This window comes from Pinus tabuliformis, chromosome 6 (assembly GCF_031772625.1).
Source record: "Pinus tabuliformis cultivar Carrire ecotype Pingquan chromosome 6, CPIR1, whole genome shotgun sequence".
Taxonomy (NCBI): domain Eukaryota; kingdom Viridiplantae; phylum Streptophyta; class Pinopsida; order Pinales; family Pinaceae; genus Pinus; species Pinus tabuliformis.
In genome coordinates, this window is record NC_142292.1 from 1,740,342,728 (window position 1) to 1,740,369,652 (window position 26,925).

Below are 26,925 nucleotides of genomic sequence, written 5' to 3' on the forward strand. Positions count from 1 at the left end.
ACAAGGTTCAGGAATGGCGGTCATGAAAAAATGAAGGTTGAAGGTATTGCAGTGGATGAGGCATTAACTAGATTGTGGTTTCTCAACTGAATGGCTTCTCTTGAACATGTCGGTGACGCTGAGATGGATTGGTAGCATTAACCCAGAAATATGGATAGTGTGGAAGACCAAGGGTGAGATGACTGGTGAACGGAATAACCCAACCCGACTCAATAATGGTGATGGAGTGAAAGTGTCATGTTCAAGAGCGACCTGCTACCATAAATTTCTTCAAGTTTTTCCCTTTTTCCCCAGTCATTGCTCATCAGTACCTCTTTATTTTTGTCAAGCTTGAGGAAAATAACATATGCTTGTTCTATAATTTTCCCTTTGGGCAAACCTATTGCTATGTTTTAACGAGTCTAGCAACAGTGAAACTTGGTCTTGTCTAGAATGGACAAGTTTTTCACTATTGTTTTAACGAGTTTAACGACAAGGATAACTCAGTCCTTTTGATGTTTAGAGAGTTTGAAAAGGGATGAAAAGAAAACTCCAGAAGTTCTTTTTCATAGATTAATCCCTTAAATCCAAAAAAGGATAAAATAATATAAAAGGGATGACTTTTCTGATCACTTTAACGAGCCGAAAAAGACAAGAACTCAAAATTTTTCATGAGATAATCCCTCAGGTCTGAAAAAGATTAAAATATACAGGAGGGATGGCACTTCCAATCACTTTAACAAGATGGAAAGGCCAATTTGTCGACAATATTTTCATATTTTATGAGTCTGAAAAGAGTTTAAAGGAGACTCGATTTTGAGGAACGAGTGGTGTCTAGGGTAGCAACCGGTTCTAGGTAAGCTTGGAACTTCTCAAAACATGGTGTTTTTTGTGAAGATGTTGGCTAACAAGACCACTCATCGCAACTATTCCTCAAAAAGGGTAAACAACCAAGTGGAAGCTTATGATCGACCAAAAGAATGGAGGTGATGGGAGGTACACAACCAAGGCTCGAAAGGCTGATAGCATGGCAATCAAAAATGTTAATTACCGAAGGTGGGTTCATTTTTTAACGAGCTTGAACCATGGGGGAACTATGCTTGGTGGTGGGTTTATTTTTTAACGAGCTTAAACCATGGGTGAACTATGCTCGGTGTCAGTTTCATTTTTACACAAGCTTGAAATGACAAAATTATGCTTGAATTGGTGGTCAAATATGTTCAATTCATTGTTTAGCACATTAGATTCTTTCATCGGTCGTTCAACCTGCTCAATCACTCCGTCAAATTGATTAGAAATACATATATATGTACGAAAAATGAATTAAAACTAACATTTTACTTGAAGTATGTGAATAGTAAATATAAAAAGTAGTTTTACTTTTCACTTTCATCATTTCATTTCAAATTTAGAATTTTGGAGCTCTGGAGTGGTTTTTCCCCTCAAATTTCACCAGTTGATTTCAGGAGAACCAGTGGAATATTTTTCGCGACGTCAGGACCAGGTAGGAGCTAATCCTGAGCTCTTCATTTTCATTCCATCTTTTCTTGATTCTTAGCTAGTTTTTCCACTTTTCTGGGCCCCAGGGGTTTGAAGAATTCATTGCCCAACCATTGCACCCAGCCTATATCAAAAGGTGTGATGCATACTGAGTTGTACACTGCCCAGTCAGTATACATCTCACCTTGCTCAAAGGCAAGGTGCGATTGAAGCAGAATGGCATCTTTACACAGTTATTTTTCATCAAATTTTTGCCTGTTTTTGCTCAAATTCGGATCCTAACTCATCTTTTGTCTGCATTTCAGATATTTTTTGGGTCAATATGGTCATCACATGGCATGAGTGAGAACATGAAGAATAGGACATGATTGATTTTCATGACTAGGGTACAGTTGATGCATTGAGGAACTGTGGCTTGTTGAAGTTCTTTTGCATATCCAACATGAGGCAACATATCGGTTTGTTGTAGTATTTTCTTGATGCTTGGGATACGATTGACCAGGTATTCTAGATCAGAGGTAAATCTATTCAATTGACAGTTGAGGACATTTACTTTCTGACGGGATTGTCGAGGCGTGGTGCCCCTATTTCACTATCAGGATTCGCTGGTGGAGGTGAATCCGTGAAAGATTATATTCATCAGTTCTACAGGGATGGTTCTCAGTCCAGTAGAGATGGTAAGATCAATATGTGGGATGTCACTGATCGGCCTTTGAGGACCATTTTATTTACCTTTGCTAGATTGGCTGGTATCACGACCTTACATTTGGCAAATAGATCTTACATGCAGTATGCCCTGGAATGCTTGGAACCAAAGGTGTTCAACTGGTGTGAGGCAATACTTCCTGTCATAAAAGAATAACTTTCCAAAGCAAAGAATGGAAGGATGAAGAATTTTGGCTACAGATCCATATTGACTACTTTTTCTTTGGAGAGGATTCCATTGATGCAGCCTCAGAACATTTCACTCGGATTGCCAGCACTGAGAGAACCACGGATGCAGAGATGGGTTGATATTATGGCCAGACACGCTGGCCAGTCATAGATTTCCTTCTTTGATGCCTTTTTTGAGTGGTTCCATCATCAGGAGATGGTATTTGCAGCGTATCCATACGTCGAGATGGATTTCAGAGGCGACCCAGATTTTGCATTACCAGCTGATGAGTAGTGGAGTGCTATAGGTAAAATGATTTGACCACATCTTTGTTTATCAATTTTATAATGTTTTTGTGTTTTTTAATGTTACCAAGACTAATCAAACTTATATGTGTGTGCAGATATTGGACCAATGTGACCAGTGGCATGCCCACGAGCGGTAGATGACGCTCCAATAGGAGAGGCTATGGGGAAGGTTGTCCTTCAGGATCTAGACATATCGAAGACCTTGGCACTGCTGCAGGATCAGATCGAGGGCCTCACTCTCGACATTCAAGATGTCAGGACCGATGGGTTACCTTTGAGGTTACAGTGCCATACTACTCTCGTACTGAGTCGTTGGACTAGGCTCTTTCGCATGATAGCATAGGTAGTGACATGTTATCACCAACATCATTAGTCTAGGCTGCTTTTCTGCATTCATTTTTGAGTCTCTTGGTCAGATGACTGATTTTGTCTTGGAGACAAAAACATTCTGTAAAACTATAAACAGTTATCTATTTTTGATTTTCGGAGTTTTATTTTGGTTAATTTATGCAATCCTGATGCAAATGTTGATGTGAAATGCTTTCTTTACAAATGTTGCAAATGTTTATTTAACACATAGTTTGCTAATGAATCAGTTAATGTTTTTAAGTTTCTGGAAATGTGTTGATATTGAATGGAATCAAAATATCTTTCCAAAATCCTGACTCTTTTGAACATGCGATAAATAGTTGGGTTCTGAACGGAATAAATGCCCGTACACTGTAGAATGATGAGTTGTGAATCTATCCTGACAACAAGTCATCGTATGCCATGTGAAATGGCATCAGAGAGAAGTTCAATCAACGTGCTATACTCAGCGATGTTGTTCGTCGATCGACCAATACATATCCCCTGAAACTTACTAACTCACCGCTTGGAGCGAAAATGGCCCAGGCTGCAGAAGATAGGTTCTGCATACTACGACTAGCTCCGTCAGCATACCCAACAAATGGTTCCAAAAAGTCTGACATCTACAACAAATGTGAAGTGGATTACCTAACCAAAATGACAACTCTAAAAGAAAAAAAAAATGTAACAAAAACATATGTATAATGAGTTTACTACACTTAATCAAGCATAGTAACATTTAATATACAACCCATTTCGGGGCTGCGATAGTGGAATCCCATCATAATTGACCAGCTCTTAGGCTCCTTTTGTAAATACCCGTTTGACAATGTAGGGGCCCATCCATAATGGTTCGAATTTACTTGCTCCTAATTTGTCAGAAACCTCATCGTAAAGCAAGACCAGGTCACCTTTTGAGAATGTAGTGTACCTAGGGGGGATAATATGGGGTACAAAGGGAGGTGCCCAAGGGAATAATGTAATAATGGGATGGGCCATAGTAATAAATAAGGTGGTTAACCCGTATCATGTAAAGGACCACAAGTAGTTAGCAATAATGTAATAAGCCCATGGTATTAGATAGATGGTATTGAGGGAACCATGGTAATGACCCATGGTATTGTATGTATGAGGCCTATATAGAGGCTAGAGACTCCCCATTGAGAGATGTGAAGGATTATTGTATGAACATGCATATGGCTTGTGGAGTGCTCTCCTTCCTTAAGGAGTGAATGTATGGTGTTGCCCTACCTTAAGGGTTTGATCAATAAAGTGAAGTATTTTTCTATATTCAGATCTTGTTCTTTCTTGGGTTTACTTCTTATTTTATTTACATTGTCTTATATTTTCATATCAGATCTATAACAAGTGGTATCAGAGCACTTTCTTGGGCAAAAGTGGAGAATTTTTATTTTTTATTTTTTGCATGAACTTTCTGGGGTGGCAAGTTTGCAGATTAGATCTGTATGTTTTGGGGAAAAATCTACAAAATCTAATTATAGATCTGGATTCTTTGTGAAAAAATACCCGATTTCTAGAAAAAAATCAGCCAAATTGGGGTCTGGATGAAGGAGATATCGTTGATCTAGAAATCAGTGGTGTTGCAAACATTTTTTCAGGGTAGCAAGTTTGCAGTGTAGATCTGTATGTTTTGGGGCAAAATATGCAAAAGCTAATTGCATATCTAGATTTTTTGTGAAAAAATACCCAATTTGAAAAAAAATCAGTCGAATTGGAGTCCATATGAGGGAGATATCACTGATTTAAAATTAGTTCTTTTTTCAGAATTTTTGGTGACGACGGGAGAGTTGGAGCGAGGATCTGAAATTCTAGTCCCTAGGTCAAGATTTCTACCACATGAGAAGATGCAGAATGGTTGTTCCATTTCCGAAAATAGGTCATAATAGGGATTTTGAGCAATATTGACGGAATTGTGGCCATTTCAAATTTTCGCCAAGTAAGTGAATTTTTTTCAAAACCCTCTTCATGGCGGATCTTAATTTTACAGGGAAAGATGATAGCCCTACTATTGAAGAATTCATACAGAAACAAAAGTTCACATATGGGACACTTTAGAAGGTTTTAGTGGGGCTTAGTATGAAAGATGAGGCTTCCAGATGGTGGTTCTCACTTGACTACAAGTAGTTGACCAAACTGTCAGATGAAGAATTGGAAAGAGTCCTTTTAGACAAATGGTCTCGTGTTAGAGAAAAGGAGAATGAGACATGTAAGGGGTTATTTTCTACTAGTCTCGCCTTATTGCAGGTTCATGGATTGATTCAGAAGGACAAGATGATTGTGTCTATAAATCCTAGCTGCAAGCATAATTTTATCAATGTTAATTCATCAAAAAAATTGCAAGTTCCAACCAAACACATTGAAAACACACAGGTTGATGATGAGGATGTTCAAGTTTATAAGGATTTGAAGCTTTCTATGGATAAGCATGTGTTGCATGGTGATTTTTATGCTTCAGATATGGCTAACATGGATGTTGTTTTGGGATATCCTTGGAGGGAATCAGTGGGTACTATCAATATTAATGTGCAGAGGAAATTCCTGAAGCTCTGGTATAAAAAGAAGAAAATTACATTACAGGATATTTCCATCAATAAATAGGTAAAGTCCACGGAGGCTGAAGTAGAAGATGTTTCAGGGACTGACATATCAGATGACGAGCCTTTGATGATCAACAATCAAACACAAACGAAGGTTGAAGAAGAAAAGGTTACAATTACTGATACATCAGATGAGGACTCAGTGGTTGAAGTAATATTGGATGATAAGAAACAATAGCAGGCACCACAACATGTACCAGATACCACTCAAGCTCCATTGTTGGTTAAAAATTTAGCATATCACCACCCACATCATCCCAAAATAAAACAACCAACAAGATGGCAATGAATTAGCCACAAGGACAACAACCCCCGCATGACAGATAGCGAGGAGCGAAGATCCACCTACTACACATCAACACAGAAGAGTTGCCATGGTCAACTTCCATCTCAAGCGAGTAAGGCACCAACGAGATCGAAGGTTCACCTTTCTCTTGGATGGCTAGATGCACGTGCATGGTACCAGTGGGCTACTCTTTTGAGTAGATCTTATTATTTGTGTTCTTCCCATGTTTCGGGGACAAAACATGTTAAGGGGGGTGGAATGTAGTGTACCTAGGGGGGATAACATGGGGTACAAAGGGAGGTACCTAAGGGAATAATGTAATAATGGGATGGGCCATAGTAATAAATAAGGTGGTTAACCCGTATCATGTAAGGGACCACAAGTAGTTAGTAATAATGTAATGGGCCCATGGTATTAGATAGATGGTATTGAGGGAACCATGGTATTGACCCATGGTATTGTATGTATGAGGCCTATATAGAGGCTAGAGACTCCCCATTGAGAGATGTCAAGGATTATTGTATGAATATGTATATGGCTTGTGGAGTGTTCTCCTTCCTTAAGGAGTGAATGTATGGTGTTGCCCTACCTTAGGGGTTTGATCAATAAAGAAGCATTTCTATCTATTTCTCTCTTATTGTTTCTGGGTTTATTTGCATTGTCTTATATTTTCATATCAGATCTATAATAAGTGGTATCAGAGCTTTAACAAGTGGTATCAAAGCTATAACAGAGAAGACATGAGGATTGACATTTTTGTCATATTGCGCCTTGACGCGTTTCTTATGTGCTTTGCTAGCCAATGCAAAATCATGACGGGTTTCATCCAGACCATACACCAATTGAAAGGGTGTAAATATGGTCGCATTTCTCACCGAAGTCCTATATGCCCATAGGGTTGAGTACATGATTAAATGCCAATTCCATTTGTGGACTCCAATCATTCTCTGCAGCATGCACTTAAGGACTTTGTTGCTCACCTCAACCTATCTGTTAGCATGCAGATAATATGGAGTAGAACTATCATGGGACAGTCCCAATTTGGTAGTCAATTCGATCATCATGTGATTGTGAAAATGCGACCCATGATCTGTGACTATAGCCTGTAGTACACCAAATCTAGAAACTACATGATTAGAAAAGAAGAGTATCCATTTTGCCACTATTGATTAATGTAGGCATCACCTCGACCCATTTTCTAAAATAGTCGACAATGACTATAATATACCCATGCCCCCCAGACAAGGTAGGGTTACATGTCATGAAATCAATGCCCCATTTGGCGAATGGCTCAACAGCGACTACTGGATGCAGTGGTGCAGGTGGTAATTTGGTTTTGCAATCAAAAAAATGACAAGCATGGCAAATTCTGACTGCAGTTAAGCAATCTTTGAATATGGTGGGCCAGAAGTAACCAACTCATAAGATCTTTTGTGCAGTAGCATAACCATATAGATGCCCCCCACAAGCACCCAAATGATAATCATTCAAAACTTTTTCGGCCTCCTCATGCGTGAGGCACCTTTGCAGAACTGTATCAACACCACAACGGTAAAGCGTATCGCTAATGATCAGATAGTCCTTGGCTTGGTATCGGGTACGTCTCTGCTCAGAGCGAGAGGTGTTAGGCCTAAAATTTTGGGTTTGGATATAGTCCAGTATATCTCCATACCACAGATCGCTTGACGATATCAGAAACAGAGTCTCATCCACGTTTGATGCTTTGGCTGTTAAATCGTTGGATGATGAGGGAAGGTCACAAACTAACTCCATGAAGACGAGGGACTTCTTTGATTTGGATTTGGTGAATTCCATATCAAACTCCTGCAAAATAGCTATCCATTTGGAATATTTTCCCCCCAGTAATTGACACGACAGAATGTAGGTCATAGGGTTGCAATCTGACACAATGGTAGTTTTGCGAAAGAGAACATAGTGTCGAAATCTTTGTACTGCTTGAATGGATGCTAAAGCTAACTTTTCAATATAAGAGTACTTGCTTTCTATATCATTAAGATTGCGACTTATATAATATATAGGATGTTCAATTCCATTATTTTCTTTCTCTAAAACCATGGCGATGGTTGTATTTGTGGCGGTGAGATACAGGTTAATGATGCTTTAATCTGGGAATCTTTTAAATCATCAAAGGAAGCTTGCGCAACCTGATCCCAGTGGAAGGGTACCCCTTTTTTCAAAAGACGTGTATAACCTTTAGCGAGTTCAGCATAATGTGGAAGGAACCTCCTCAGAAAGTTATCTTTCCCTTGGAGTCTTTGAATCTGAAGCAAATTTGAAGGTGGAGGCATGTCAAGGATTTCCTAAACCTTAAATGGGTCAAGTCGAATTCCGTCCTTATAAACCACAAAACCAGGTAATCGACCAGAACCAACAAAAAACACACACTTGTGCAGATTGAGTCACATCTTGTAGTGTCGGCAACGTAGAAATATGGCTCTCAAATGTTGTAGATGATCAGTCCACTTTCGCGAATGAGCTGGAAGATCATTGAGATACGGTTGAACGATGTGTTTGATGTCATGGAAGGCGTAATTCATTACCCTCTGAAAATTTTCATCTGCGTTCTTCAAACCGAAAGGTAATTTTCGATATGCGAATGTGCCCCATGGACATATAAATGCAATCTTCGACTGGTCCTGTGGGTAGATATTGATTTGATTGTATCTGGAGAATCCATCCATGAATGAAAAGATTTTGCATCTAGCAATTCATCAATTATCTGGTTGATGAAGGGTGTAGGATAGTTGTCCTTTGGCCACACTTGATTTACATCCGTATAATCGACACACACTCTAATTGTTCCTTGTTTTCTCATTATAGGAACAATATTCGATACCCAACCAGTGAGAGGAACAAGGTAAATGAAACCAGCATGCAAAAGTTTTTCAACTTATGCTTTAATGGCAGCGACTTTCTTCATATGGATAGGTCGAAGCTGTTGTCGTACTGGTCTGACATTTGGATACATCTTGATTTCATGTTCAACAATTCTCAAGTTAATGCCTAACATTTCTTCATATGACCATGAAAAGACATCTCTGAATTCGCGAAAGAGATCACAGTAAATTTCTAGTTCTGATGGAGAACAAGATTTGCTAATGTGAATATTCTCTACAACATTAGGTTTGGTCGAAATGTTAATGGCGATAGTTTCTTCAATGTTGGATAGATTTCACTCGAAATCCACTGTATTTACAGTATTTAATAAAAAATCAAAAACTAAAGGATGATTGAGGTCACTTGAATAATCATCATTGTTATCTTAAAGGTGGGAACGATGGTGGTAATATTCCCATGGTGTCTCTCCTATCATCATTGATTGAATGATTCCTTCATCTGTAGTATGTATATGATACTAAGGATCGAAAAAGGTACCATATTCTAGAAACCTATATGTCCAAACACTTGTTGAGTGTTGATTCGGGTTTGCCACCTAGGCCCAGAAGATTGATTGCTACAAAGATTCTACGGGGATTTGTGGTAACACCTCGCAGTGATCTGCACTATCAAAATGGTCAGATTTCTTCTTAAACTCAGATGAGGTGGAAGATATCATATGACAGGTTTCCACTGTGGCCACTTCCACAAGACCAGATGGAGGCAGGAGGGCAAAAGTACCCATTAAGGAAGGGTCTTTTAGGATACCTACTCCGACATTTTGAAGTGATTAAGAACTTCCATGGATAAATGGAATTCTTCCAGTAGCTTGTGAACTGTTAAGAAAAAAGGCTAGTTGGTCAATGATTGTGATTCCACCTTGGAAGGGAAATGAAATCTTTCTAAAATATGTAGACACAACAGCAGCCATAGCATAAATCCAAGGCCTTCCCAGTAAGATATTGTAATCAAGGTTTCCGTTAATGACCTGGACTTCAATCTCTATTGTCTTGCCCCCAGTTCAACTTGCAAGTTACTTAAAATCCCATACAGAGTGTATGTTCTTCCATCGAATGCTTTTAATGTCGTTGATGATCGTGACATGGGTGGTGAACCTAGATTTTTCTAGCAACTCATTGACATAATATAGGTAGATGCCCACTCATCAATGATTGTTCGATGAGAAATTTTATTGAGGGCTTTTACCTATATAAGAAAAGTGAGTTGGGCTGGTAACTGAGGTGTAAATCCCTTATGATTAAAGGTGACAAGATTGGAATCTGTTGGATCAATCCCACCTATTCCTGATAACAAAGCCTGCGTTTGGGAGGGACAATTTTGCAATACCTCAAGTGTCGACATAGCGGATGGCCATTGAGCTAGATCCTCCACTATATTATAATTCCGAGTAGCTCAAGCACGAGGATTAAATGTTGATTTATGTACGACTACCTTTGGCAGATTTATAGTTAATTCAAGAATAATGGGTGGAACAACTTCTAGTGAAGTCGTTGTCGAACTACTAGGCATTCTGTAGTCTGGTTGTTTGAGGACGATGGATTCGCATAATCTTTATTCCTTGTCGATATCAAAGCATCATTTTTATTTTTTGAGATGGATAGCATAAGCACTTGGAATGTGGAAGCATGATCGATAGCAACTAGATTAGTTTTTGGGTTCGGAAACAGATTAGTCAACGCCACTAAGGTACTTGAAGTCTTTAAAAATTTTGCAACCTCAACTCAATGTGGACAATCCCTTCTATAATGCTCCTCATTACATATGTAACATGGAAAACGAGGAGGTTTCTTTGGACCCTTGCCCTTCTCAGATGACATGGCATTAATCTTCGAGGTAAGAGGTTTGTTATTTGCATTATGGCTAGAAACAACAAGAGCTTTACCAAATGGAGCCTTTGCAGTTTGCGTGGTTGAGGCACCGATCACACTGTCACTGGCATGAGAGTCCCTATTCGATTTAGGAGGAAGGGGAACAAAAAATTCTGGTCAAGGAGCGTTAGGAATTTTGTCGTAGAGTGTTCCAGACTGAGTATAGATCAAGTCTAAATAGTGGGCATGAGCAATGACTTGCTCTTCAGTGAAAAATCCTCCTTTTGCCACGTCCTTAGTGATAGATGGTAGTAAGGACTTAATAAACCACTCAGCTAAAAGCTGATCAGGAACATACATCTTTACCATTCGACGACGACATCGCTACTCATGAATATGATCAGATATGTGTGTGGCCGTGGTTTGTTTAAAGTTGGTAAGGAGTTCTGTTCCCATTTCGTACCTAATGGGTAACTAAAAGTGGGTTAGAAAAGTAGTGGCAAGGGTACTGAAGTTATCAAATGAAGCTCTAGGCAATTCAATATACCATTTCGCTACTGGACCAATGAGCATTCTCTGAAAAAGGCAAAGCCTAATCGAATGATCATTCAGGGTGTTAGATGAGCACCAAAAATGAATATTCATCATGTGATTCTATGTATCTTCACCTAGATTTCCATTGAATTTAGGAATATCAGAGGAAAGTTTATGAGGAATCGCTGGCCACCAAGGGGCATATGCAATTGGATCATTTTTCAAATGGTTCAAATCTGGTAATTCTAGAGTTGCTACGAAAGGCATCTACTGATTCAGGTTAGGTGAAGCATACCCACGATAAGATGGAATCGCCTGAGTAGTAGGTCTTTGCATACCAGCATAATGTATATGATGCTGGTAACTTTGAGAAGGTTGTTGGGAATAACCAGTATAGTGTGGTTGTTGATAATTGTTTTGAAAATGAGGCTATCCATTACCTAGAAAGCCTTGTTACTCAGGTCCTTGGTAGGTTTTATATTGACCAAGCCCAAACTGAGGTTGGGTTTACTAGAATTGCGGTTGTTGGTATTGTACCAGCCATGGTTGTTGGACCATTTGTTGTTGCCCAATACTAGAATATTGACCAAGATGCAGAGTGATAATACCCATTTGAGCCTGAGTCATTCCAGGTAAGGAAGTACTAACCTGACGTTGTGATTGAGCCGTAGAGACAAGAGGTTGTTGTATTGCAACCTCAGAGACTTGAGGTTGAGACACAACAAGCAATGCTTGTACACAGTCACAATAGTAGGTGTAGTGGGAATATTTGACACAGGTTGGATCAGTTGCATTGAATATACAACCCTTGGTTGTTGTGATAGTGTTGGTACCCAAACACTGGATGTAATTCCAGTTTGACCTGAATTTTGTTGTAAACTCTCATATGGTTGTTCCCTAGGAGGGAACAATGAAAAAGCATAATGCCCTCCATATGGTGGCAATCCAGTGTTCAAAGGATATATCAGTCTTTGAAGATTGGTCTGCCCAAATTGATACTGGCATGCAGGATCAATTTGCTAAGTTTTAGCATAAGAAATACCAGATGGGACTCCGGATGAATAAATAGGAGCAGACCATGTTGCCGAAGCAGCCTCTAAATGGACTCCTGCTAGTGATTGATAACTAGCTGGAATAGATGGTATACCAGTAAACATTGTAGGAATGGCAGCAGGAAGTTCTGCTGTAGCTGTATCAGATGACACAGTCCTAGATGTTGATGGTTGCTCAGACATGTTTAGTCTATTCGAAAGATTTCCTAGCGATTTGACAGGAACTTGCGATGAAGGATGATTAAAAGAACTAAACTTAGGAGTAGAAGGATACAAATGAATCCCAGTTCCAAAATGTAATGGGGTACTAGATGGAGGATCCTCTACTATCTCCTCTATAGAAATTAGACCAAGTGGAAGAGGTAGACCGTCAGGTCTATAAAAGATTTCTGGAGCCGAAGAAGGTATAGTTTCTGCAATGACAGATACTGGAGGGGTGGCACCTTCTGAATTCTAAAACTCCACTTCCAGATGTTCAGGTAAGTGAACTTCAGTCTTTGGTTCAACTCTAGATGGAGTTGTTTCAGGTATAGAAGTGTTTTTCATTACACTAGGATTAGTTCTAATGTCCTCCTATAACTGCAGAACTTCTTCTCTAAAGGCAGATGTACCAAAAATGATCAGAGTAACTGTAGTCTCTGACGATGTTGAAACAAAAGTTTCAAATAAACTAGATGAACTGAACTCAGTTAAACGAGATCGTTTTGCCTAGAATGACTTTGTTTCCGGAGTCAAAGATGATTGACTCGCTAGTCTCCATGAATGATGGGGTTTTGATTGACTTTCTTCCATGATTGTGGATTACTTGATCAACTCAAAATTAAGGGGAAAAAGATGTTATTCCTAATTCAATTAATTTTAATGGTGCTTTGACACAACTTTGCTTTTTCAGTTTTTAAGTGTCGAGAAAAAGCTAAAGATGACTCTAGTCTCCTTCGATTTTTAATGAGCCTGAAGTGACAAGTGCTCAGATGAACCTTTTCTTTTAAAGAGTCAAAAAGGAATGAAAGTGACTACTCTGGAAAATCTAGACAGAGGGATTACCAAACCAATCACAAAACTGCAATATACACCTTGGTGATAAATTAAAGAGAAATTACCAAGGACTTACGTATGACAGTCAATCTTCCCGAATGCAGTGTTCAGGGCATTGTGATCAATAGGGTGGCAGACTCAGCTTCCTATGGATAAAGGATATATGCCTATTATGGTCTCCCAATACATACTCACTGGTACGGTGAGCACAAGTCCGTTCTATCACTTGTCATATCAAGGAGGAGGAATCACCCAACCTTCGATGAAAACGATAGTTACTAGTTTTTACGATGCCGGAACACGTCTCTAGCCTAGACCATTTGATGTGTTGCGTTAAGTTCCAGAGCATTGTTAGGTTCATTGAAATTTATTTTAGAGTTGATCTTGTCTAAAGTTTTCCTTTCAATGGTTCACCGCGTGATGTTGATTTGAAATTGCTAAAATGGGACCTACAATGCTAAACAATCTTTGTTTATTTTGAGCAATGAAAATCCTAGCTACTAGGGAAAGAAGAGTACAATTCTTTCAAACAAAGAGCAAAGAGCACACACTAGTGCATCTTCCTAAATCATATTTCGCACACAAAGTAAATGAAAATGCAAATGCATGTATTTGTTTTTCATTCTCCTTAATGTGAAAAATGCCAAAAAGGAAAACAAAATGAAGCAAAGATTTGAAATGTTTCTTTCAAAATGATATTTCGACAATTTCTTCTTCAAAAGAGAAAGGAAGATTAATAGACACTTTTCAATTTTGAATGAAAATATTCTTTTGACACTTCAAATATCAACAAATCAAATCAAATACATGATGAAAAGTTCAATCGACTATTCAGGGAAGGAAGAATCAATGACACTTCTCTTTTTGACACAAAATGACAGTTACGACACTTTTTGTACCAAAGTGGCAGATCAATTTAAGCAACTTCTCGACAAAGGATTCTAAATGATGAACGAATACATAAAAACATTTACTAATCCTAATCAATGGAGGCTAATCTATGTGATGCAAGCAGGCTTCAGTAAGGAAGTACTGTTCAAGAGCAGCAAAACAACTAAACAAGATTGAAAACAAGGACAAAAACCCCAAATTTCTAGAATGGAAAGAGGTTCAGTCAGTCATCGCACCTCGACTTCATAGAAATAGGGATGCATCACACTTTACACACTCGGGAGGTGTGATGTATACTAGTTTACAATGACAGACAGTGCGATGGGCCAGCGATCACAATTGAAGAAGGTTTTGGCTCAGATGAGCAACTATTTTTAGTGAGTTCAGCTGAGCTATGATGGACAGTAAAGAGAAAAGTACATAGGAATGTCTTGAGAGGTTACTGAGCTACCAAAAGGGAATCTAGAATGCTTGTAAGTCAAATGTTTAATTCATAAACTAAACCAGAGATTGACTGAGGCAACATTCATCTAATATGCAATTGCAGAGAAAGAGCAGTTCGAAGGCTACCTGGCTGACTTCAGGCTCTGTCTATAGTTTATAAAACAAACAATAACAACAAACAAACATCTATTCGGTCCCCAACGGAGTCACCATTTTGTTTCTAGGAAAACTAGTGTCTTTTTGAACGACCAGCCCTCTAGGTTTGGCAGCTACCCTAGAAACAACAGTTTAAGGAAATTCATGATTTCTTCTATGTATAATAGATAAGAGAAAGACAAAGGAACCAACCTGGATCTTTCACTTAATCCATTGCTTGATCTCTCTCCCCCTTGACAGAGCTTGCAACTCCTCCATGTACTTATCCCGCTTGGAAAGTACCTCTAGAAACACCGTAACAAAGAATTATCAAAGCATCTTGATCTATTATATCATAAACATTACATAATCAGATATATAATGAACATACAATAGCATTCACAAATGATAACATTCACGATTGCACAATTATATGGGAGAAAACTTGAGGAACTTTATTAAATAGAAGGGAGAATTACAACCCAGTTGTCTGGTCCAGCATCATCCTCCCAGCATCAATCCCTCTTCACCTCATGAAATAGCAAGATCACATCAACAATACAATGCTCTTTCCTCAAATATAAACTATCAGCACTTCCTTGCAATTCACAAAATTCCAACCTCTAGATCTCTTAGATGATGGATCCATTTATAGATGTGTGCAAGGGTGTGAGTCATCTCTAGGGTTTTGATTAGTGTCATTCCACTAGTTTCATTTGGTTCCACTTGGAGATTTCTTCGATCTCTTACTCATCCCTGGGCGAATTCAGAGAGGGAAGTTGTTGAGTCCCAAACTTGCATCTTCCCTATACACCTTTTTAGCCTTTTTCCATTTACTTGGACCTCCTAAGCTGACAAATCGTTGCATATTAGTTTAAAAAGAGCATATAAAATGGTTTCCTAACTATGTCTTGTGACTACTGTTTGATCTATATTTTTGCTTAGCCAACTGCGGAATCTTGTCACTTTCCACAGCCAGCGCAACTTTCCGCAGTATTTTTGTTGAAGTCTATGTTATAGGTGTCTACAGGAGAATCCGGCCACATGGGCAAGTTTCAAATGATGTGGACATGGACCGTGTCCTCTTGGTTTAGCCGAATCCCTCACAGAAGGTCGTGGTCAAAGATAGTCAAGCGGTGGTCAACCTAAGAGTTTTACGGTGGCAGAAATCTGTTTTTCACCACATGAAGACTTGCGTGGAAAATTCCTAAATATTAGGAGACGTGCTAGCACCTTTGTACTACTCCATGAACTAAATCTAACAACGACCCTCCTTGGATTTAATTTTCATGGCTACCATCATGCTAGATTTCTGGACGTGGTTATTCACGTGTCTGTTTATCAGCGCATAGTTTAGGAAAGTAGTTGCGTCATACTCTGTTATAAATAAAGCGTTCTCATACACATATTAGCTAGCTTTTTGAATGTAATATTGAATGTTCATGAACCCACTGTGCCGTGACTTGTTCCTTATGTTAGGACTGCATTTTAATACATGAGAAGACACTGTTTTTAAGCTCAATTCTTGGTTTATTGCTGATTGGCCGAGGGTGTGTAGAGGGCCCCTGTACACACCAAGGTTTTGTAATTGCTGTATAGTTCCATGCTTTATTCCTTCACGTTCTGGATGCCATAATTGTTTGCTTGTATATATTACACTGTTTATGGTATTCATGTTGGTTGTTATCCATAGTTTTTTTATGCTTGCTAATGACTGTTAACTGATCAATGTCTTTATTTCAGGTTCTAATAGGCAGCCCAGGAAATTGGACATAGCTTTTTAATGACTAATGAAATGGAATTATCTTGTCCTTCTGCTGATTTATTTTCTTAGTTCTAATTCCAGCACTGTTTATTTCTTTTAGTTTTGTTTTGTTCATTTACTTTTCTGCAAGATAGATATTAGATTACTCATGTCATTTTCAGTTACCTCCTATAGCCAGAGCCAGTCAAATGGTGAGGGATTGAAGTATGAATGTGTAGTTTGATCTTAGTTCCATTTTATGCAAATTAGATATCAGATTACTCAATTTGTTTATGATTACCTCCTATAGCCAGAGCGAGTCGAATGGTGAGGGGTCAGAATATGAGTTGATGTAATATGATTTAGTTTACTTTGTTTGCAGTTTTGAATTTCTTTGAGTTCAGTTTCTTTTTATAGAGCAGCGAGGATACTGGGTTTAATAGTCATTAGCTCACTGTTTGGTTTAATTAGAATTTAGGTACATTTTTATTTTCTCTTAGGAATTGATTTCATCATTGCAAGTTTTAAAACCTTTTTGAAAACTTTGAAGTTGGAAATCATTTTAAAGGTCACCATTTCCTTAAACACTTATATATCCATACTTGACTTTTAGAATTTCCATCCCACATTAGGGGATCAACAAAAGATAAACCCAAAAACAAACCAAAAATAAAAAACGACAAAGAAATAAGAAATCGGTTATCTTGCACATATAGTGCACCTCACTTCAGCAGTTTACGACTCCCAGATTGACAATTTATATAGCAATTTAGGACACACTAAATTGACCAAACATTTTGGTGCCATTGCCGAGGAAGTGAAAATAGGTAGCCAATTTCTTAAAGGAAAAAACAAGAAAATTTCAAGGAAGGTAAAAATTGATAACTTCTCAAAGTATGCTCTCCTCTTGCACCTAGTGTGACCTGGAGGATCAGAAAAGAGAGTTATTGGTTCAATAATTTCTTGAGTATGCTCTCTTCTTTCACCTAGAGTGATCTGGAAGATCATAAAGAGAATTATTAGCCCGACTTGAAGAAAAATAAAAGAAAATGAGATGCATAGAGCAAGAGATTCTAGGGGAAGGTTTATAGCTAGGGCCAAGAGTTTGATTTTTACAACTCCATCTACTTCAAGGTATAGACAAGATACACCTCCATCATCTCTAACTCACACTCCTAGCCTTAGGATTCCTTGAATTCAAGGAGTAGCAGCTGAATTAGGAGACTTTCCCACACTATCCACCGAATCTAAGTTAGGAAAAGACCCTTTCTTTACTTCTATAGTAAAACTTGTAATCGAGGAAGTAGAATCACCTGAAGAAGAAGAGGGAGAAATTCCTCCTCGTTCGCCATTAGTAGAAGAACCAGAGGAGTCTGAAATCTCTGAGCAAACTATCATGAGAGAGGAAGTAGTAAATGGATTTGGAGGAGGTAGAGGTAACAACGGGGGAAATAGGGATGGAGATAACTCATTTGGATTTCCTATAGTTGATGAGGAATCTCGAACAACAGTGAAAAAAATCTCACCAGCTGTCCTCCCAAAATTTTATGGGTTGCGAAGTGAGGATCCTGAAACATTTCTATTTGAGTTTGAAGTCGTGTGCCAAACTTATGATTATATGGAAGACTCTCAAAAACTCAAATTGTTTCCTTCAACATTGAAGGGAGCTCCTCTAAAATGGTTCATGGGATTAGTCACTCAATCTATTAGGACTTGGAATGATATGAAACAAAATTCTTTGGATAGATACCTGGACTATTGTATGCCCACCAATCATAAGGATGAGGTATTCAAAATGGTGCAAAAAGAAGATGAAAACTTCGAGGATTTACTTGAAAGATTTCAATACAACCTGAAAAGAGAAAAAATGAATAACCTAGATGAGGAAACATTGAAATCCCTTCTATTAAAATCCATTAGAGATGAATGGATAGATATTTTGAACATGATGGGAAAAGGAGATATATTTCAACTTCCACTTCATGATATAGCAGAGCTATGTTTCCATCTCTCAAGGAGAAAATATAAAACTAGAAAAGGGCCTAGAGATCCTTCTCTCATTAGAGTAAACAAATCTGCAACTGGATCAGTAAGTAGGGCTGAGATTGGAAACATGCTTGATGAGTTCAAAACTAATATTTTAGGGAGCCTTAGTGAGCAACTAGACACCCTTAAGATACAAAACAAGCAGAAAGTAGATGTTGAAGCTTTGTCCATCTTTTGTCCAAAATGTAGGAAGAAACATGCTATAAGGGAATGCCCCTTGGATGCAAAAGTTGTAGAAACATGTATGATTTGTTCAGAAAGCCATGAGATCGAGGATTGTCCTTCAATTCCTGGGCTCAAAGTTGTCTTTCAAGAAGACCCAAATGCAATTGAGTCTTTCTGTTTTGTTTCAAGGAGACCTTGGCAGGGGCAACAAAATCAAGGGTTTAACAACCCCACGAACTTTCAACCCCCACCAAATTGGAATCCTTGGCAACAACCTTGGTCCCAACCTCAAAATCCATTTCAATCATAGGTACAAGGTATGCAAAATCCTTATGGGAGATTTGCTCAATTTTATCAATATCCTCCATCTTTTCAAAATCAACAAGCTCCACAACTTCCAAATCAAAATCCACAACTCTCATTGCCATTTCCACAACAACAACAACCTTCTCAATAAAATCCAAATTCCCAAGTCTTGTTTCCATTCCAACAAAAGAAAAATCAACCACCTTCCCAGCCATTGCCAAATCCCAATAATAAAAACCCTCAAAATGCTTACATGGTAGAAGGACAACAATTTCCTACCTATATGATTGTTCCTCTCAATGATGTACAACTCAGATATGGTAGAGTTTACGAAAAGCCTTCTATAGATGCTCAAAAGCAAATAATTTCTGAGGAAGATTCTCTTGAAGCCAATAAAGGTTCTGAAGCATCTCTTCAAAACCCAATCACTCAAAAAGAAAAAGAAAAAGAGTCAACCCCCACAACTCCTATAGTTGAGCAACCTGCATCTTCATCCACACCTCCTTTTCCTGAAAGATTACAAATTGACAAAGGAGTGGAAAAAAAATCTTGTTGCCTGACTATGATTTTCTAGATGAATTAAAGAATGTCTATATCAAGATTCCCTTGCTACAAGCGCTTAGAGAGATTCCTATTCTAGCAAAAACAATAAAGGAGTTGAGTCTCAAAAGACCAGGAAGGAAACCAAGAGATACAAGAAGAATCCACCTGGTAGGAAAAATTGCAGATATCATGATGGGAGAAATTACCATGTAGAAGTATGTAGATCCCAGTAGTCCAATTGTCAAAACACATATCAATGGGGTAGAAATTCCAAATACTTTGATTGATTTAGGGGCTGCTATCAACATTATGAGTAGACAGACTATGGAATAGCTAAAACTTCCTAATCTTCTTTTTACACCCACTCTACTACAAGTTGCAGATCGATCAATTATCAAATCAGATCTTGTATTAGAAGACATTTTGGTCTCCTTAGATTCATTGGAATATCCAATAGATTTCATGATTTTAACTCCCAAGAGTAATCTAGGAGGGCATCCACTCATCTTAGGAAGACCTTGGCTAGCCATAGCTGATGCTTTTATCAGTTGTAGATCTGGTGATATGTATATTTCTGATGGTAATTCGAAAAAGAAATTCAATCTGTATCCTCCAGCAAAATCAATTATAGAAATAGGAGATAATGAATGGGTCGATGATGAGGACACTAGACAACCTGTCTTTACCATTTCTGAAATCAGTGAAGATAGTCAAATTCTGAACACATTAGAAAACTTTGAAACATCTTCAGAATATGACCACACACAATTTCAGTTAGATTCTGACATTGAGTATCTATCATCTAGACAAATGTCTCTTTACTCTATGGAAGAGTTTGGTAGTTCTGCCACTGAGATCTTTCCAGGTAAAACATTGAATATCAACAAAAACTTGGAAAAATCACAACAGCGGGAGCTAACCAAAATCTTGCAAAAATATTCTACTACATTTTCATGGGAGTATAATGATATGAAAGGTATTGACCCTAAGACTTGTATTCATCACATCTACATCGAGGAAAACAGTAGACCAATCAGACAACCTCAGAGAAGGATGAATCCAAACCATAGGGAGATAGTGAAAGAAGAGCTCCAAAAACTACTCAATGTAAATTTCATTTATCCAATTTCAGATAACCGATGGGTTTCTCCTTTGGTTATAGTACCTAAAAATAATGGTAAATGGAGGGTATGCATTGGTTATAGGGAATTGAATAAAGAAACTTTGAAGGATCACTTTCCTTTACCCTTTATTGATCAGGTATTAGATACTCTAGCAGGTAAGTAGTACTTTTGATTTTTGGATGGTTTTAGTGGCTATAATCAGATTCAGGTAGCACCTGAATATCAAGACAAGACCACATTTACCTATACATGGGGAAATTTTTCTTACCAAGTGCTTCCTTTTGGATTATGTAATGCACCCGCAACATTTCAAAGGGTAGTACTAGGAATCTTTTCTAATCTAATCCATGATTGTGTAGAGGTCTATATGGATGACTTTACAGTTTATGGTGATTCATTTGAAGAGGCATTAGAGAATTTGGAAGAAGTCCTGATAAGATGTAAAGAAACAAACCTTTCATTGAGTCATGAAAAATTCTTTATGATGTTTACTGAAGGTATTGTTTTTGGACATCACATTTCAGGGGATGGGATTAAAGTTGATAGATCAAAAGTTGAAGTCATCTCCAAGTTGTCTATTCCAAATTGTCAAAAAGATGTTAGAAGTTTTCTGGGATTTACTGGGTACTATAGAATATTTATAGAAAACTCCACCAAAATAACATCTCCACTCTTCAAATTGCTTACAAAAGACTGTGAATTCAAATGGGATGCTGATTGTCAATCAGCATTTGAAACTTTGAAAACAAGAATATCTGAAGCTCCCATCTTGAGAGGGCCAAATTGGAAACTTCCTTTCCATATTTCTACAGATGCTTCAGATACAGCTCTAGGAGTTGTGTTGGGTCAAAAGGATTTAGTTCCTTATGCCATTTACTATACCAGTAAAAATTGACTCCCACTGAGTTGAACTATACTGTGACTGAAAAAGAGTTCTTAACTGTTGTTCATGCAATCAATAAGTTTAGACATTATATAACAGGCTATGAAACTTTTGTCCATACTGATCATTCTGCGATTAGATATCTAATGAACAAACCTGTTACTAATGGCAGAGTTACAAGATGGCTCTTACTTTTACAAGAATTCAATATTATTGTGTTGGATAGACCGGGGAAACAAAATACAGTAGCTGATTTCTTGTCTAGGATCCAAAATACTAAAGAAGATTCTCCTGTAGAGGATAAAATTCTAGATGAATATTTATTTGCAATAACTACTAAGACTCCTTGGTATGTAGATATTGCTAACTATTTGGTTAAAGGGAAACTACCTTCACATCTATTTCCTAGTGAAAGAAGAAGAATTATTCTGGAGAGTTCAAAATATTCATGGATTTCTAACGAATTGTTTAAAACAAGGCCACATTGTGTGATCAGAAGATGTGTTAGGGAAGATGAAATGTCTGACATCCTCAAGGCATGTCATGATGAACCATGGGGTGGACACTTTGCTGACAAAAGGACGGCCTATAAAATCCTTTCTTTAGGATATTATTGGCCTTCCCTCTTCAAATATACAAAAGAATATGTCAAAAGGTGTGACAGCTACCAAAGAGTAGGGAAACCAACTCTTTCAAATGAAATTCCATTACAACCATAGTTACTCATCGAACCCTTTGAGAAATGGGCTTTAGATTTCATTGGACCCATTAATCCACCATCTAAACAAAAGAAGTATATATTGGTATGCACTGATTATGTCACTAAATAGGTAGAAGCCAAAGCATTACTTTCTGCTACTGAAAATTCAGTTGTTAGTTTTCTTTATGAGGATATTTTTACTCACTTTGGTGTCCCAAGAGAAATTGTGACGGATCAGGGAATTTAATTTACATCCAACATGATGGAGAAGCTGATGGAAGAATACAAAATCAAGCACAGAAAATCTACTCCTTACCATCCGCAAGCAAATGGCTAAGTGGAGTCTGCAAACAAAGTTATTGAAAGAATCATCACCAAAACTGTTCATCTACATAGAAGAGATTGGGCAGAAATGCTTCCTAAAGCTTTATGGGCCTACAGAACTACATGGTGGAATACAACAGGACATTCTCCCTACGAACTTGTTTATGGGAAAGAAGTCCTACTCCCCATTAAGTTTCAAGTCAAAACTTTCAAGATGGCAGTTCAGTTAGGGATGGATCTATCAGAAGCCCAAAAGCACAGAATGGAGCAGTTGAATGAGCTGGATGAGATTAGACAAGAAGCAATCCTAAGAACTGATCTAGTTCAACATCAAAGAGATAAGTGGCATGACAGATACATCAAAGAGAAAAAGTTTCAAGAGGGAGATTGGGCATTACTATTTGATTCCAAGTTTAAAGACTTCAAAGGTAAATTTCAGACCCATTGGCTTGGGCCATATGAGATTGACAAAGTCTTTAGCAATGGAGCGGTAACAATGAAGACCATTGATGAATTTCAAACCCCTCTTATTGTGAATGGCCACAGGTTAAAGATTTATCATAATCCATTCTCAAAAGAGGAATTTGTCAAAATGTTTCAAGAGAATTCTGCAATAAGGCTGGTGAAGAAGAATCCTTCTTCTCCACCAGCCTAGCCTTTGTTCCTTTCTGTTAAAAAAAATAAAAATAAATAAATAAATAAATAAATTTGTATAAGCGTAAAAACCAATCACCGATTGGCAGTCTTATACAGAAAATGTAGAGTGAAAATCAAGAACACCTGACACTCTATATTTTCCAAAAAAAATCTCTCTTTCTTTCCCATTTTCACTTCATTTCCATCCCACTCCATTTCATTTTCATTTCACTCCACTCCATTTCATCTCACTCCATTTCATCCATTTCATCAATAAAAGTCTCTTTCATGACCATTTCCATTCAGTTAGTCATTATCTAACTATCTTTATTCAGCCAAGTGGTTGTTGTGTCAGTTTCCGCAGCTGGAATTAGTTTTCGTAGCCAGAAGCAGTTTCCGCAGCCGCCACTCTCTTTTTCAAATTAACAGTCAAGATGGTAGTTCAATAATCATGAAAATGCAGGTATGACTGAGCATATGCTATGAAGACATGGAGCATCTACAGACATCAATAAGGAGCAGTTGATTAAGGGCTAACAGACAACAAATGACAAGGATTCCAAGGCAGAGTAAAAATTTCTTTCAAATAGCAACCAAAGGCACAATTTTGCATAGTTATTAAACCTTAAAGCTCCACTATATGCAATGATTACCACGATAGCTCCATTACCATTCCATGACATTCCTCCATGAACCATGCATTTTATTTCCTAAACGGTCTCATGACTAATTTTCGGGTTTAACTCATAGTTGACCGCACTTTCACACTCCACTTGTAATCATGAGATGTGACCCATTTAATTATGGCTCCTCTCCACCGCACTTTTCACAGCCATTTCATAAATGTGTAACATCTCCTACATACCTGTTCAGTTCAAAAATTTCGACTTCAATTCACTACCTTGCCATGTTGTTAAAGCCACGACTACATTACCACCTCATTCATATATGTCTCCACTCCATTTCATGAACTCACCTCGACTGCCCATCCTCTGTTTCCACTTACAGTTCCTGAATGCTCCCGCTACCTATTCTCCATCTTCCATTTTCAGCCACTATTTTTTTTCTCCATAAACCCTGCAACCTAGCCATATTACCTTTGCTAAACCCTCACACGCAATTGAATTTCAGTTGAATTTCAAACAGAGGAAAGGATGGGACGGTTATTGAGGGCAGAATCGGAAGGGCCTAAGTTCTTAGAAGGATACCCTCAAGTAAAAGACTTGCTGAAGAAGGAAAAATGGCTATGCTTCATTCAAAAATTTAAGGGCCACAATAAGGAGATAACAAAAGCTTTTGCAAGGTCTTTCAATGGCTAGGTGGTGGAAATTGGAGACCTTAAGTTCACGTCACTGAAGCATCCATAGCAGCTGCCACAGATCTGCCCCAGGAAGGTGAACATTGGTTTAAAAACAAAAGTTTGGATGAGCAGGCATGGAGAATCATATTACGTAACCCAGGTATGGACGTTACTGTATTCACAAAAGGAATTCCTGTTCATGCATTAAAAGAAGAGTGGGCCAGCTTACTGTTAATCATTCAAAAGTTCATCACTTGTGAAGGCCTTTTTGGAGAAATGTACATGTATCATACTAGGTTATTGATGAACTTCTTAGAGAACCAAACCCTTAATCTACCCTATTTCTTATTGCTGAGCTTGAAAAAGATGTGCATAACAGTCCAAAAGAACATAGACACATAGAACCTCATTTATATCATCATGGGCTTGTGAGGATTCTAATTGAAGATCAATTGAAGAAAAATAAAGATACCTGGGAATGTTTTTTAGTAAGAAACTACTTTCAAGAGCCATCTAAGGCACCTAAAAGCAGTACACCAAAAACACCAAGAAGGAGTAGGAGAAAAGAAAAAAGTGCAATAATCTAAGACTCTCCTATTAGCAAAACTAAAGAAGTTGGTCAAAAAGAGAAGGAGGAAAGGACTAAGGATAGAAAAAAGAGGAAATTGAAAGGAAAAAGGAACATAGAAGATGTCTACCAATCACTAGAACCATCTGTAGGGGAAGAATATCAAGTGTTGTCTGAGAGACTAGTGCATCTTCGAAAACAAGCTGCTACATCCAAGAAGAAAGAAAGAGGAAAACAGAGCATGGAAGAAGAGAGCACTAGCCCAAAGTATTTAAGAAGAAGCAGTAGACTTAGAAGAAAGTGGAGGAAAACAAAAGTAAAATGACCCCACTTCATTGACTTGGGTGGGGAAACACCCGAAAAACCTCCAGCTGGCCGTAGCCCACCTCATCCTCAGCCAAGTATTGAAATCAGTCCTCCAGATGTTGATGTAAGTCCTTCTTGGCCAGAATTAGAAATCAGTCCTCCTCCTCAACAAGACTTTGAGGTCAGCCCAAGGAAAACACTTGAAAAGGATCCAAATCAGCAAGAGGTGTATGATTATCTTGAACCCTTAGAGAAGACAGCTGCAGGCCCGAGCACATCATCCACTCTGCCTCACATAGCACAAGAAGCACAAATCCAATCATTGAAACAAGAAGTGTTTGAATTGGAGGTTTTAAACAGGCACATTAAACAAGAAAATGAAGCATTAAAGGAGCAAAGAAAAGTGGGAAAAATCATTCATGATAATACTATGTTACATCTGGGACTGTGGCAGAAAAAAAACAAGAAATTAAAGAAAAGTGCAGGAAGTTGAGTAGGGAATTAATCAATCTCAAATTTAGATGTTTGATAAGGAAGACCAGGATGGTAGTATCACCAAGAAAGAAGAGAACAAGATTGGATGTACTAGCAGGGGCTTCAGAACATATGGACTAAAGGGGGATGACAAAAATTTTGGTTGCACGAGGACATGCAACACCTTCACAGTGGGGGTATGTTGAGTCCCAAACTTGCATCTTCCCTATACACCTTTTTAGCCTTTTTCCATTTACCTGGAACTCCTAAGTTGTCAAATCATTGCATATTAGTTTAAAAAGAGCATATAAAATGGTTTCCTAACTATGTCTTGTGACTGATGTTTGATCTATATTTTTGCTAAGTCAGCTGTGGAATCTTGTCACTTTCCGCAGCCAGCTCAACTTTTCGTAGCCTTTTTGTTGAAGTCTATGTTACAGGTGTCTACAGGAGAATCCGGACACATGGGCAAGTTTCGAATGATGTGGACATGGACCGTGTCCTCTTGGTTCAGCCGAATCCCTCACAGAAGGCCATGGTCAAAGACAGTCAAGCTGTGGTCAACCTAAGAGTTTTACGGTGGCAGAACTCCGTTTTTCACCACGTGAAGACTTGCGTGGAAAATTCCTAAATCTCAGGAGATGTGCTAACACCTGTGGAGTGCTCCATGAACCGAATCTAACGACCACCCTTCTTGGATTTATTTTTCACGGCTACCATCATGCTAGATTTCTGGACGTGGTTATTCACATGTCTGTTTATCAGCGCAGAGTTTAGGAAAGTAGTTGTGTCATACTCTGTTATAAATAAAGCATTCTCATACGCATATTAGCTAGCTTTTTGAATGTAATATTGATTGTTCATGAACCCACTATGTCGTGACTTGTTCCTTATGTTATGACTGCATTTTAATACATGAGAAGACACTGTTTTTAAGATCAATTCTTTGTTGATTTCTGATTGGCCGAGGGTGTTCAGAGGGCCCCTGTGCACACCAAGGTTTTGTAATTGCTATATAGTTCCATGCTTTATTCCTTCATGTTCCTGATGCCATAATTGTTTGCTTGTATATATT